This window comes from Lissotriton helveticus, chromosome 1_1 (genome assembly GCF_964261635.1).
Source record: "Lissotriton helveticus chromosome 1_1, aLisHel1.1, whole genome shotgun sequence".
NCBI classification, from domain to species: Eukaryota; Metazoa; Chordata; class Amphibia; order Caudata; family Salamandridae; genus Lissotriton; species Lissotriton helveticus.
The window spans coordinates 1,251,120,876-1,251,137,041 of NC_136057.1; the positions used below are offsets into that span (position 1 = coordinate 1,251,120,876).

The 16,166-nt window shown below is 45.2% G+C and overlaps 1 pseudogene; it reads right to left on the minus strand.

The window, feature by feature from the left end:
• Positions 1-12,622: 12,622 nt before the first annotated feature.
• Positions 12,623-15,753, minus strand: LOC144763780 (xaa-Pro dipeptidase pseudogene; annotated as a pseudogene).
• Positions 15,754-16,166: the final 413 nt, after the last annotated feature.

Here is a 16,166-nt window from a genome sequence, read left to right on the forward strand (position 1 = left end):
GATGGAGGATCCTTTTTGAGGCGTTTCGTTGTAGCCTTCCCTGAGGATTGAACAGGATGTTCCGCGTTAGACTGCGACATTTGGACAACAGACGCCTGAGAGGCTTCCAAATGAGCCAGCGCAGAAAACACTTTCGAATTTTTAATAAAGATATGTTGTGGAGTCTTGGAAGCACGACCAGTTGCATCCCTATCCATAAGATGAGGATCACCTCCAGAGAGAGAGAGAAAAAAAAAAAAAAAAGGAAACTAGCACTTGGAATACTCCGTTCTTGTGAAAATGAATACGTGGACGAAAGAGCAACACAGTCAGCAGGAGCACACAGGAGGGAAGCCAAAATGTCCAAAGAAAGCTGCTTCAGAGCCACCCAAGAATATCAAAAAGTCACACAGGGTCGTAAAGCAATGTCCAGACAGGCAAGCCATGAAGCTCTCATGCAAGGAGGCAAAGCGTAAAATGTCCGTTAAGATGAGGGGTGACAAGTTGGCACACTGTATAAAAGGAAGCATCCAGTAGAAGAGGAAGAAAAGTCACAACATCATAGTAATTGAGGGCAACTTGAGGTGAATGCGCAGCCGAGAAAAGGACCATGTAGTGTGAAGAGCTGTAGGCATGAAGAAAATCCAGAAATGAAAGATTGCAGGAGAGATAAATTAACTATGTCAAGGAGCCGACATAAATTGCTTCCACAGGTGATACAAGGTGGGAGAGTGCCAGGTGAGTGTAAAATGGCCGCTGAAATCGTGACAGCTGTAGGCGACACTTGTAAAAGTTGGGGCAGTAAGGCTAATGGCAGCAGCAGCTGAAACAATGAAATATTAGCTCACCATGAGCAGTCCAAGAGAGCAGGGACATCGCGGGAGGTCAGCAGGACCAGGAAAGAGCAGCACGCTGGACGCGCGTTCCGAGCACAAAATGGCGGTCGCGGCCGTCATGAAGCCACGGCCGCTGGCTGACGCATCGGAAAAGCGGTGAAAATCGCCGAAAAATGCCTGGGCTCAGTATCGCGGCACTCCCCGCATACTCCGGTGACACATTCTTCTCATGAAGAACGCCGACGTGAGGTGAAAGCTGGCAAATCCCCCGGTCGGCACGGAGCGCTCACATCGGAGCTGCCATCCACACCGGGCGCTAAGCCACGCCCCTCCAAAAAAAACTCTTTGATTAGACAGTGGCTGATATGCATTAAAAGAGAAGGTGTCAGTACTTCTCACCAAGAGCATATAATAACAAATAATAAGGGGGTGCCAATGTTAAGGAGCTTGCTAAATACCATGTGAATCAAGTAACAATGGTTAGACCTTATTAGGACTTTAAAGACCATTATGGAAGGTGATTGTTAGATGTTATATTAAGATTCCTTTTGGAAAATAAAACAAAACATTGTGCATCGAAATCACATTGGGCCAGTTGTATTAGCCAAAACAGGACAAGCTCCAAATTCCACTTACAATCTCCAATCACCATTTCTCCTGGTGTATCTAGCTCTGTTTTGTTCCTTTAGGCCCTCTTTTACTTTCTTTATTCTCTCCTCATCTCCTAATCTCTGTCCCCACCACCTCTCTTGACCTTTTCACCACTACCTTCAATTTTCTCCTCTTTTCGAGAATTTCTTCTCTCTATCTTCTCTTCTATCGTCTTCGTACTTCTCTAGCCCTCTCCTCCATAGACCATGTATGTCAATTGAAACTTTCTCTTGGCTGTGCATGACTATTAGCTGCACCTGCCACCTTTTCTTGACCATTGTGCCTTTTGCTGTTTCCCAGTCCCATATGCCTGACATTCGGGGGCCTCCTGGAACAGGAGAGGTCCTCTACAATCATGGAAAAAAGGAGTTAGTGTAACGCGGTCATCATATTCCTGCAGCTTGTCGATTCTTGTTTGACAGGACATAATGTGCATGTATTTGGTGGGTTTTATTTGTTTTAGGGTAGGCGAAGACCATTGATGCCCACCACACTAAGTTGACAGTACGGTGCACTTAAACGGGTGGTCCACAGTAACGGAAAATAAAATGTTTCTATTAATAACAGCAGAAACATTTTCTTTTCCAAATCAAAGTTTCGACATAAGGGAAATGTGTCCTGAATTACATTTTTGGTTTTGCTGTTTTGGTCAGCACATTTTGAGGGGTGACGTTACTAAGCCCAGACGGTAAACTCCACTCTGCATGTAGAGTTTGTGAAGTTTTCTAAAATTTGTGAAGCACGCGGAGTTCCGAAAAACTCTGCTCCACATAGCAGAGTTTTTTCTCTTGTTCGTGCTCCCCAACATCAAGTTGGTGAGCTCGAGGGAGGATAATTCACCTCCCGGAGAGATTTTTGCTCGCTCGCGCTCCACAACGCCAAGTTGGTGATCACGAGCAAGAAAAATCCACCTCCTGATGAGATTTCTCAACACGGGCGGTCGTATTTCTCAATTCAGGCATCACGGGTAGCAGCACCTCTGGCGTGGAGAAACATTCCGTTTCCGTCGAGAAAGTTGCAGCTGGGTAGGAAATCTTCTCAAGCGTCAGGAAAGAAGCAGAACCCTCTTGCACTGCGCATGATGCTGTTCGCGTTGATTCTCCAGTGCAGGACAAACACCTGGCACTGAAAATCAACGTGAACAGTTATTACCAAGCGAACTCTGCCACTTGTGGAACTCCACATAGCGCAGCAGTGTTTTTTGGTCACTCCGCGGAGTTCCATGAACTCCACTGAGGCTTAGACGTTACACAGCAAAACAAAAGTGAAAGCAGACAGCACTAATGGAATCTGTCGGGATCCACAAATGCCTGACCACACAGTGTACCTACACTTCTTTCGATAAGAATGGTAGCCCACTTGTGTGACTGGGGTATTGCCTGTAAAAAGATAGGCTCCCTAAGCCCCTTATGACACAAGGAAACAAAGAATTTGCCTTGTAAATTGGCCTCTTCTGGCGATGTGGTTAGCTGCGTTATTTAGGCCAAGGCTTGGTTGGCACCCAGGGAAACCTGCCAGGCCCAGACATTTCTGAAAATTAGGCACCTAGGGACATTTCTGAAAATTAGGCACCTAGGGGAGTCTGTGGGTGGTTGTGTTATGTGCATCCCAATATCTTTTCTTACTCAGAATGCCCTCCAAACACCAAACTGTAGCTACATCACAAATGCTCCTTATATTTCTGTGATAGAAAATTCTAGAATCCATGAGGATTCATAAAATTCCTACCACCCAAAGTTCCCACACCTTTCCCAATAAAAACACTACACCAAATGCTCACCAAGTATTATGCATTTACAACATTAACTACATAGTCTGTCATAATAATATTTATTTGCTACAACCATAAATAAGATAAAAGGAAAACCAAATTTCAAAGTTGTCCATACATTTCAAAAAGATGAATCACACTACAAAGATCTTGAATTACAATAGATAAAAGTCAGAAAATGTTAGTCAGAGTTCTGTGGATATCTCTAGATAGGACAATTCTAATCAAATGCTTTCAGCCTCAGATTCCCTGATTACGTTTTCCAAAATATTTGGTTCAAGAGATGAACCCTCAATGTGTTGATCCTAGCAGTGTTATCTAAATATTAAACCATTTTTCAATGGCATGTTATGGCAGTCCTTTGTGAAATGATAGGCTATATTGGGACATTTCAGATCCACACTAGTGCTAATTATTTCCAGCACTCTGTAATAGGTGCATTACCCTAACAAGTTATCTGGCTCCTGCAAACAAAATAAAGGCCTCTAGAGCAGATTCATTATCTCACCATGCTACATTTCACAACAGGTCTGTGCCCCTAGAAAGGCTGTAGGCTAGAGCAATGTTAGTTAACTGTAAGCTGTACCTGACTTGTGATGACTTCTCCCCAGCCCAATAGACTAATCCAAGCAGTGTGCCATGTTAGAATCTGAAGATGTCCTGATTGAACATTGCTAGTAGGTTCAGGTAATGACAACCACATATGTATCTGGAATAGGAAAGGTCATAAAAGGTGTTGCATTAAGAACAACATGACTCAATGTCCTGTACAGTTGTGTAATCTTTTCACACAGCAAATTCTTGTTTGACCAACCTTATGTGAAAGGTGAGAAGGGAAATTAGCTAATGCCCATCAAATTCTTGGTCTCTTAGCTGTGACTGTTAACTAGTAGGTGCCATCTTTCACCATAGCTCCAAACATACAACACTGTGGTATCCCTCAGGGATCCATCATATCCCCTCTATTATTCAACATCTACCTAATTCCCTTACCAAGCCTGAATAAATCATTCAACTTTACCTGTTACAACTATGCAGATGACACCCAAATTATTTGGTTTTGTTAATTGCCATCAGTATAGCGCGTAATCACCAACGGTCTCTTAGCGCTTATAAATGAATAGCCAAACCCCACCAGCAGTTACCTGTCAGTGTGCCTCCCTAGTCAAAGCAGATCTTGTCCCAAACCTGTGTGAACAACAGAATCTTAAGCTTTTTCCTAAATGGAAGGAGAGAGTATTCCCTATGCAGACTTTCTGGTAGCTTGTTTTACGTCCGCCCAAGGTTGCTTTATCAAATCGTGGGCAGGACAACAGGCTTGCCTCGGATGAGCGGAGGTCATGTCCTGGGACGCAGCTCCTTAGGCGATCCTTGATGTATTACGGTGCCTGCCCAAAGAGAGCTTTATGTACAATGCAGAGACCTTTAAACCTGGCCCGCTGCTTAATTGGGAGCCAGTGCAGCTGCTGCAGAAGTAGTGTAGCATGTGAACATCTTGGGAACTTGAAAATCAATCTTGCTGCATCGTTCATTACTACTTGCAACTTACCTAACAGCTTATCTGGTAGCCCTATGTATAGCACATTGCCATAGTCCACTCGCGATTCGATTAGTGCCGTCACCACTGTGCGCAGCATTGAGAATGATAGAAGGTATGCCAGTTTCCTACGTTGTCTCGAAAGGCGCACGCAGGTCCCTACCACAGTGGACACTTGATTTGACAGTTAAAGCTTAGCATCTAATTTAATGCCTAAGCTCTTCACAACAGAGACCGGCATGGGTGTAGTACCCAACTCTCTTGGTCAGAAGAGATTAGACCAAGCGTTGCCACCGTGGTGATGGCTAGTACCTCTGTTTTGTCAGGGTTCACTTTTAGCGAATCGGCGGACATCCAGTTTACTGTATACCTAAGGATGTTCTGTACACAGGATTGCGCTTGAAGGGAGCTGACGATCCAAAGGATCAGCTGCATGTCATCTGCATAGTTAAACACTCAGCAGTCCATTTGAGCTAAGGCTGCCATCAATGTTTGGAGATAGATGTTGAAAAGAAGTGGGGACAGCGCAGAGCCCTGTGGGACTCTGCAAGACAGTGCACCTTTACTGGACACACAGTCCCCTAGCTGAATCCTTTGTGACCGATCCTACAGGAAGGAGGAGATCCATTGATGCCTCACACCGCAGATTCCCAACTTCTGAATTGGAGGCAACAGTTGGTCATGATTCACTGTGTCAAAAGCGGCTGTTAGGTCTAACAGGATCAATGCACAAGAATTCTATCTGTCGGCCGCAAGCCTGAGCTCATCTAACACCGATAACATCACCACCTCTGTACTGTGGTGGGCCCTAAGGCCCACCCGCCGCACCTGAAGTAGCTGGTGTTTAAAAATGGATGGTCTGGATGAACTCTACAATTTAAAACTTGATGACTGCCTTTGGGCCATAAACACAGGCATGATGAATAACCATATAAAGCTAAATACCACAAAGATGGAGATTACAAACTACAAATAATAGCAAAAATACCAGCCTGTCGCCATATGACCTAAGCAACATGGGTCCCCTCCAACAATATCAAAAGGAGTCACAAACCTAAGGGTAACCATAGATTCAGATCTGTATTTGATTGCATGTGTTAATAATGTAAGAGTGTCTTCTACACTATGAACACACTATGTTGTATCCTCCCATACCTTGGATGCTAACAGAAACTGCAAGCTATCCTCATAATCTCCAAGCTAGACTATGCCAACAGCCTATACCTTGGTGCACCCTCATTCATCATACACAAAATGCAACTCATCCAAAATGCCGCTACAAGACTTATTTTCTGACGTCACCAAAAAGACAACCTGACTCTAGTATTGCAATCCAGCCACAGGCTACCTACTGCCAGAAGAACAATGTACTAGGCACTGTGCATTGTACACAGACCCTCCAAGGAAAATTATTGCTATACCCACAAACTAAATTCAAACAATACAAACAAACCAGGATGCTGTGCTCCTGGCTTTCACCCCTTAACATCATACTACCTTACTATAAGAAATCCGCAGGAGGTACTGCTTTCTCAGTACAAGCCTCCAAGCCCCATAACTCACTACCAGCCAGCATTTAAAACATCTAGGAGCATATACTTCATAAGATAATTGAAAACATGGCTATTTGCAAGACAACTACACCACCACACAATCCGGTAATAGAACCTTGAAGGACAGGCACACTCTCAAGCTCAATCTTCAGTTTACAATCCACAGATTGGAAACAACCCAACCAGAAGACTACTTTTGATAGGACAAAAGAGGACAATGAATGGGGGCGGAGTGCCCATACATAAAAAGGTCCCTTAGCAACCCCTAAAAACCCTTTTACTAAGTCAATGACTCCACCTCCCCAACTGATATTACTAAACTATGGAACTTTAAATAGGATTTCATGCAATGCTAATCAAAAACAGAAGCAAATCCCCATCATGATGGAGAAGAACATACATTTTATCTCTTTTTTTAAGGAAAAGTTAGTGCAATTAAAACACATTAACCAGCTTGTAGGCTAAGAAGGATATAACGTAGTAACTGTGGCCCATACAAGCATGGTGTATTTTAATTTTGAGGGTCGGGAGGTTGGGTGGATGGCTGGAGGTAGGGTGGAGGGGTGTTGATCATGTTTTTTATACTGTAAAGTTTTTAAGTAATCGTACGGTTAATAAATTACAACAAAAAAAGTATTGCCAGTTTTACTTTTGATAGGCAGATAAGTTAAGGAAGGCTGGCCTATGGTTCTCAGGGGTAATATATAGTTATATAATTTCATACATAACATTTCTGTCCCACACAAATATTAATAAAATAACACTGTAGTCGGCAGTCAACTGTAACTTACACGTCTTACATTCACGTAAGACATATCTGCTAAGAAGGTTGTCCATTTCCACTACTCTGTAGCCAATAAACCAGCTGGCACTTTGGATTTGATTCCAACATTGGGGGTTCCCCCGCAGCACCGCCATCACTCCATCCACAGGACTGCCAAAGCCATGGTGAGCCCACCTGCCAGATTCAGAGTTGAATCCATGTCGGGCGGGCGGTACTGTGGCGGTCTCATGGCGGTGGGCTGTTAGACTCATAGGAGATTCTAACAGGCAGCCTGCCGCCGTGACATCGCCTGCAGTACATTCCTGCATGGTGTGACATGCATGCCACACCGTGCAGTAACGGGAGTGCAATTACAGAGGGGGCACCACATATGCCTCCCCCTGCATGCACCCTCAGGTCCAGATCTGGCGGAGGGCCCTGTTAGAACCCTCTTAGTTGCCTCTCTGCCTCCCTTTTCATGACGGCGGCGGTGAAAAGGCAACTTGTAATATGCTTGGCGATGCCGGCAGCAGCAACGCCAGCACATTCATGCCGGTTGCAGACTGCCGTCCCTGCGGAACCTCGATCCTGGCTGAGCCGGCGGTCTTGTAGCGGTCCGAACACCACACTCTGAATACTTTGGGTGGACCGGCAGTGTGGCATGGGTCAGACCACCACCACGAGTACAGCGCATCTGTGTTCATCAAAGAACTATTCCCTCCCAATGATCCCCTGAAATATCTTGTTTCCCGTGAGTGACTAAAAAACTAGAATGTAATGAGCTATTAGTTCTGCATTTTTCCATATTTTTTCTATGGAATTACTCCAAGCAGAATCCTTCTGAGGTAATAATAGTTATAACACTGATTTTGTATCAAACCAGAATTTCCTATTAATTTACCCCCCACCTCTACCGTATAACGTTAGATCTCCAAAGCTGTACCAGTAAGGGACGGTGCTTCCATAATGCATGTTAGGGCAAAAGCATGGAGACTCCTCTTAATGGCATCACCAAATTATTGCAAAAGACTGGAAAATTAACTTTTTACCGTGAATTCCAGCAGGAAAATGTCCAATTGCTAGAAACCCTTGCATTCCTCCTAGGACTCTCAAGCACTGAGGTTTCCCTGAGCAAAGACTCCGAGGAAAAAAGGAGGAGAAATAAAAGTATTTCTCCTTGTTGCGCCATTCCCATGCCTCCCCTGGGCAGGCTTAGGATTCTGACGAATTCACAGTTTTACAAAATGTAAATCTGAGAATGGATCAAGTTCCGTGGATTTTGTGTGGGAACATCCACAGCAATACCCATGGAACGCCCCTTTCACGCAGAGTAATGATCTGCAGGACTCTTATTGGAATGAGGATATGCATAATAAAAGAGGTGCACCTTTTATTACAAGAAGTGATCACAATTAACATTGTTTTATAATGAATGCTGCGTTCAGCAGAAAACAAGCCTATGTGTTCACACTTTTTATAGTACACACTAGTTAAGTCTGAGAGCTAGAAGGTACTCTGCTACTAAAATAGAGTACCTGAGCTTCCATGGAGGGCAAAATATGTAGTTTTGGTGAACAACATTTTCAATAGGATTTGGTGAATGTGTGTACTTTCCTTTTTAAGAAACCTTCAAATGTTACCCAGAATTTGGATTTTTTTTAGTATCAAAGTGTATTAAAATAAACCAACAATGAGATATTACTGCCACAGAATGCCATAGAATTTGTCTTTGCTTCATGCACAATTTAGGGGGCTCACTGCCGCACAATTCCACTGCACCTGCAGTTAAACAGCCCCAAGAACCCACGCTACTATAGAGCATTTTATGAAAGGTTGCATCATAACAGTGATCCTACTCGAACCCAGGCCTCTTCTTCTGCCCCTCCACCGTCTTCGCGCTGCTTACATCTTTGTTTGACGGGTGAAATTGATCCGTAGTTTATTTGTGGAAGAAAGCAAAGTGCTGAACTGTGCTTGCTAAAATTGTCTCGAGCGGTATTCAGTGGCATCTCATCTAATGCCAGCTTTCACTGCTTATTGCTGTCTCCCTGTGGTTATCTGAGACCCAGTGCTCCGCTGGGAGCACAGCAGCATCACATTGCCAGAGTGAGGCACGGATATTTATTCCCCTGCATTGTGTGCAGGGGCCGCTGGATGAGCAGGCCTGTAACATTAGTCCCTTCCGCTGTATCCCTGTATCCCAGAGGCAAGGGTGAGTGTCAGCAACCTGGGGTGAATCTTGAGTACCTCCAGCGATGCATGCTACCGAGCTAGAAATCACCTTCACCTTCATATGACTCTCCCATCACCCAAAACACGGGCCTAGCACACACCACCAGCACAGACGCTCGGAGTTGTCATGACCACAACACAATACATCAAGTGAAGCAATCCCCAAACTCAATGTGAAGTCATCAGACATTCAGATCTGAAATGGCTGATATAAACGAATGAGTTAAATTTGGCATATTTATGGTTACATATGTTTATGTGGTGCAGAATGGCAAAGATGTACCTTCCATAAAACGGAAGATTCCTAAAGTGTTTTCAGAGCATTGAAGAAAAGTCTAAGGAGGCCTTCAGAGCTGCAGCAATAATGGATACTTTTCAATGGCAGCCGGCACCAATCTGGGGTGGGGGAGGGGATGTGGGGTTAGGGGGTGTAAAAAAAAAAGAAATAACATACCTGATTGCCGTGTCGCTCCTCTATCGTCCCTCCGTCGTCTCTCCCAGCCAGAACAGGAAGCACCAGGCTCCCCCTAGCCAATCACAACGCTGCAATGCAGAGTTGTGATTGGTCTGAGCACCATGGTTCGGCGCTCAGACAGGGGGTGGGAGCCTGGGCATGTTCTCCGCCCAGGCTGTAATGCAGCCTGCATTGAGAACATGCAAAGTACACATGAATGTTTGGCTGGCCTGAGATAGCTGGACTCACATTTGTGTGCACTTGGAGTGGGCAAACCACTCTTCCTCCTGCTCCTGTGTGAGCAGCCTAGCCCCGCTTGCAAAGCTGCTGCAGCAGGAAAACATAAATTTATAATAACATTGAGTTATTATCACTTTATGTTTTCTAAATTTCACTGCTGCATTGCAGTGGGGTGACGCTCCTCTGCCTTGGCGGAGGAGCCTCCACTAATACCTTTATTCTTTGCTGCACCGAAAGACAGCAAATTTAATTCAGAGTGCTATACACCTTCACCAATTCTTTCCCTATGTGAAAAAAAGAAGCTAACCCCAGTGTTGTTGTGAATGAGTGAGTGACTTACTGCAACGTCAAGACCTGTAGCGCCATCTATGCGCAGGGGCGGTGGGTGACATTTGAAAGTGGTGGGGCGCAAATTGATTTGCATACAGCACCGTAGCGAGCGAGCGCAGCGAGCGTGCCCGAACCCCAAAAGGGGGGTTTGGGGGGATAACCCCCCCCCCCCAAGAAAATTTTGAAAAAAAAGAAGAAAAATCGTGCATTTTCAAGCAAATTTGATAAAGCAGGAAGGTTAATAAAGCAATTGTGAAAGTGCAGTTATTACATTAATAGATGGCATAACATAGGTAGCTGCTTATTCAGTATAACCACAGAGCTTCATACATTCACACTTGTAAAAGCCTCTAATGTGAGCCATGATGTCTTGCCTAAGTCGCAAACTGGACTGATTAAGGTAATGCATTTTAAATATAAAATGGAAATGTGAAAGGAGTGTGTAGGAAGACTTCATGGACATTGTTGGTAATTTAAACACCGTTATTCAGCTCATGGATATCTTCTAATAGTTTGTGCGCGGCAGCTTGCCTCTCTAAAGGCATAGAAAATCCTCTGAAACATCACACATGATGCATTCTAAAATGTTACAAGTCATGCACTAGGCTGCCTTTTTAAGTACATTAAGCACGTACAGGGATATTATTACAGAGTAAAAATATTTGATGTAAACAAGGGAGTAGCCAGAAAAAGAAAATATGCGCCAGACAGGCTTAGAGGGAGAGCTCCCCCTGAGGGAGTTCTAAAACATATTTCCTGCCCCATCACCCTTTGCATAACTTCAACACTCTGAAACACGTCGCTTCATAAACATGGGCAAAAAACTTGATGAAGCTGTGAGGTCCTGCGACAAAGGCAGCGTTACTCTTCCTATAAGCCGGGAAGCTTAGTGTTCCTGAATGACATGCATACATGTGTACCTAAAGTTGTGATGTACCCGTCAATAAAACAAGGTATATAACGCATGCTTAGATAAAACATACTTTCACCAATCGCTATCTTAACGCGGAAAAGCGGATGCTATTGTTATCCAACTCAACGGTATTTATTTTATCGACCTTAGAAAAATGAAAGGCTAAGTGGGCAAGCTAGGATTGGAACACGTGATCATGGAGTCCAACAGAGAGCTATGACATAAATGCTTTAGACCACAGACCATCGCTGTTTTGGAGATGTGTTGGTGGGAGGGGCAGAGAGGGCATGGCCACAGACTACTACTGGATAGTTTTGCATGTCTTAAATCTAAGTAATACTGCAACACCTAGAGACAAGGCCACTGGAATTATGCGGCAGGGAAGGACCAAAGTATGTGGCAGGGTTGGCTAGATTATGCATCAAGAAAAGTCAAATTGTGCAGTGTAATGTGCCACACTCTGTGATAGTATTACTTCATAACGTTGACAGTTTTACACATGGTAACGGCGTTATGGCAAATATTTAACCTTACTAATCCCCGATTATGCGGAAAACGCTGCGGCAACAGAATCGCATAATTCTGGTGGTCTTGCCTATAGGTGTGAAACAAACTAGTGATGCAGAGACCTTGTCTGAATGTTGCAAGTGACCTCTAACCTTCAGAGCTCGCAGTGTCACTTGAACTTTGCCAGAGACGTCCAGCGCATTAAGCCTCTGACAGTGACGCATAGGCTTGGCAGTGGCAGAAATCAAGCAACTTTCTTTAAAACTGGAAGATCTGGCTACAGAGGTGGACTAGAAATAAGTTAGTTGAAAAGTTGCAGAACCGCCATGATCCTAATATTCAAGTGATCTACATTTTGAGAAACCTGTAAAAAATGCAAAATTGATCCCTCTGCTACCATCGGCGCAGCTATCAAACTCAGCTTTCATGTGAACTACACTGGACGCCTTCTCTCAAAGTCAACACATACATGATAATAATAACAAATAACAATTCATGCCTTTTTGCAAACGTGTCACATAACCCACACAGCAATACCTCCTCCAACAACGTTATGAGTGCTATCAGCAGAAGCAGCCTATCCAGATGAACGTGATTATCGACAGTTAATCAAAGAAAGCAGTTACACAGAATGCATAGTTTATATCTGAATCACCTTAGAGGGATGATCATCTTATAAAAACAGATATTCAGTAATGTTCACATTGTAAAAATCAGCATTTGCATTTCACCAATTCATGCGCTCTTGCATTTCAGAGGTTGCTGAAAGGCTGTGCATAGGAGAAGTTTTCATCACAATACTGTAGCTCTGCAAGAAACGCCAGACACAGACGGCTGCTCAGAGCCAATGTCTGAATCAATCTAGCAAGTTTAGAACTTTACACTGGCAATGGGATTGTGCGGGGTCTGCCAGTGCTTGGTCGAGCAAGTGATCAATAAAGTAAATTCCTGGTTCAATTGTTAGCACCAGGCCTTCCTGAAGAATCCGTCCAGTACGCAAGCTTTTGAGACCAGGCTCCGTACTCCGTTCAACTCCCTCTGGGTAGCCTCCAAAATCATGCACGTCAATGCCAAGAAAATGTCCCAGACCATGTGGCATAAATATTGCACCCAGATGAACTTTCACCATTTCATCCACGTTGCCTTTCAAAGTGCCAATTTTGGTCAGTTCTTCCAGATGAACTCTGTCTGCTAGACGATGCATATCTGGCCAGGCAACACCTGGTTTTACTGCCTCCATGACAGCACGTGATGAATGAAGCACAGCTTCATAGATGGCCTTCTGATCAGGAGTGAATTTTCCATTCGCAGGGAACGTGCAGGTGATGTCTGACCCATAGCAGTGATATTCTCCTTTCATATCAAACAAGCACAAATCGCCATCAACAACGGTCTTGTCATTTGGGGCTCCAGCATGCCCGTAATGCAAAATAGATGAGTTGTCTCCACTGACACTTATGCAAGTGTATGACGTGTGCCGCATGCCTCCACGTTTATAGCAATAATGCAGGAACAGGCTTTCCAATTCGTACACTTTCATCCCCAGTTTAGCAGCTTTCATAACCTCTTTACGGGCCTCGCTGGAGATCCTGTTACTGTAGCGCAAGACTTCCAACTCCGTTATTCTTGTGTTTACCTCGCTCAGGGGCGTTTAGGTCTTGCCCTGTTCTAACTGGATGAGTTGTATGCTTCCACTCAAAACCTGAGGAGACTCTTCTTTAATTTTGTTTTAAGCACTCACTCAATGGAAGGGCTTGTTATTCATTGCTTTCTCCTCCCACCCCATTCGTCCCACTCCCACCCCACACTCTGCATGCTCTCACATCACTCCCCCTCCCCTTGTTTGAGTTATTTTATTTATGCATGTTATTTTTCTTCAGACGGCAGGCACGCAATAAAGTGCCAAGTGCGGCCGGACTGCTGGCGTCCATTTTTTACCTCTTTGCTTACATTCTTTCACTTGTTCAACATTTTAATTTGCCATCCCAGCATGGCCTTCCGCCATTTTGGATTGGCAAGTTTAAAATAGCCTCTATGCTTCATGACTCATGGCCACTCAAGCATCAGGAGGCGCGCTTGCCATAAAGCACGCATGAACTCTCTAGCCATCTTGGAATCCGTTTACTTTAACTGAAACCCCATTTCAAGTTTGCCGGCCCTGCGTGCTTCTGCCGTTGGCAAAAAAAAACACCTGCAGAGGCTTGGCCCTTTAGAGCTGAGAACAAAAGGCTTACAAGGTTTAAAAAAAAAAAATACACCAATAGGGATGTCATGCTCTCTTACTGTTAGGAGCGTTTTGATTCCAAACGCAGTGCAGTGCAGACTCCTGGCGGTGCCATTTCTGCAACAGGAATATTGAAACTGCAGAGCAGCTTTTGTGGCATTGCACAAAGCCATAGGATGACAGCGCCGGCTGTTGTGTTAAGTCCTGATTACTAGTGGGCCGAGATGGGCTGCTTTATTTTCCATGTGTGAGAAATACCTTACATAATCCCATTATGATTTTTCAAGTGGAAAGTGAGGAATTAACCCCGTCAGTAATCAGGGACTGTTAGGGCAGACAATGCTTTTCTGACACATTTCTGATGAAGCACATAAACCTATGTTTAAAGTGCTCTTTTGGAGTTAAACGTTTCGCAGTAGGCCTAAAGTGCCAACATGTTCCGTGCTCTTCTATCTGACCCAAATCAGTGCCTGCTGCAGGGCGCCCTCCTCACACAGTGACACCTGTCAGTGTGATAACATGGCGGGACCTGCTTATGCCAGGACGCGTACATGAGACAACAGACGCGTTGCGGGATGACCTATCCACGTTGACGCAAACACTCAGCAACGTGTTACTCTTCACTCCTGTGCATGATGCACCCAATGCAGAGTCCCTCCTACCGACGCCCGCACACCCTTCCTCCCCAAAACCGAGTATCCTCAGAGGAAACCCGTTACTTCCATCACTTACGACACCAAAAGCACAGCTCCCCCGTCCCCAACAGATCAGGGCATCCTGCATCAGGCCCAGTTACAGTTAGGTGTCTGAGAGGGTTGCGTGCCTGCTGCACACATCAGTGTGATGCATACAGGTTGCCGCCATAAAAAAGCAGTAATGGCCTAGGGCCAATAAATGGGTATCATCTGAGGGATGCAGGGTCTGTAAAAAAGATTATGTTTTATTTGCCTTTAAAACGCCCTAAAGTGTTTCCTGATCACAGTTGGCCCCCACACCCGCAGGCCTTTCTTCCACAGCCACTTTTCTTTATCACTGCGATCAGCCCTACAGGAATAGTGGCTGGAGCGTTAATGTCAGACCATATACCCCCCAACTAATGTGCCACTTGAGAGCTGTAGGTTCAGATGCATGGCTTTATAGATAGATCATATCACGGGGAACCACAAAGTCACTATACAAATAACATTCTTTTGCAGAAGTATATTTGACAGGGCTTTTGTGCTGTGATACTTATTTGGGGGATTTAAAGTTTGAAATAATGAACATGAGATCTGTCTTTACAACCACCCCCTCAGATGGTCTCCCCTGACAGCGTTATTTTAGTTTCCATTCTTTTTTCTTCCTTCGCCCACCAGACTCGCCATCCTGTTCACATTTAACTCTGAACAAGAAGCAGTACATTGTGCAGTCGATGTAAACAAACCTGGGGCAATTGATCGAACATGCATTTTCCCAGTGACGCATTTCTTACTGTACCCAACTACATCACCATCCGCGGAGCCCAGAGAGCTGAAGCCCCGTTACTCCCTAGGAACGAAGTGACTAGCAGTGCAGCAGGTGCAGTGACACCGTGGCCCCGGGTGTGAGGGTGCCGAGCCCTGTTTACCAACAGTAGGACCCCGTCAATAACCATGTGTCCGGCCGGCAGAGCCCGGGCTCACCTGTGGGATGTAGACCTCGCCCCGCTCCTCGTCGGGCAGCTCGCTCCACTTCCTCCTGCTGTTGGACGCCGAGGACTTCTTGATCAGGAAGGCCCGCGGCATGTTTCTGTGGTTGCCGGGCAATGTGCGGGTTTCTACTGGGGTGTCGCGCCCCTCGATCTAGTGCCTCGCGGCGGTTCCGGCACTTTGTGTGCCTTCCCTGCGGGTGTCTGGCCTCTGTCTCTCGGGGTGCTCAGCCGCTCGCTCCGGGGTAGGTAAGTCTCTGCAGAGGTTCCCACAGGAGGGAGGTGTTGGGTGGCAGCTCCCGCCCCTTCCGAAGGTGCACCGGGCTGGTCCAGGCAGGCAGCTCTCTTTTTGTGAGACTTTTTTACACGGTCTCCATCTCGCTTCTTTTCTCTTCTGTGAGGTACTTGCTTTCCAACTCCTGGAACTTTACTTTTTTTCTTCACCTTTTGTTTTCTTTTCGATCTCTCCGCTCTTTGCCTCTCCCACCTCTGTATTTTCACTTTCCGTTC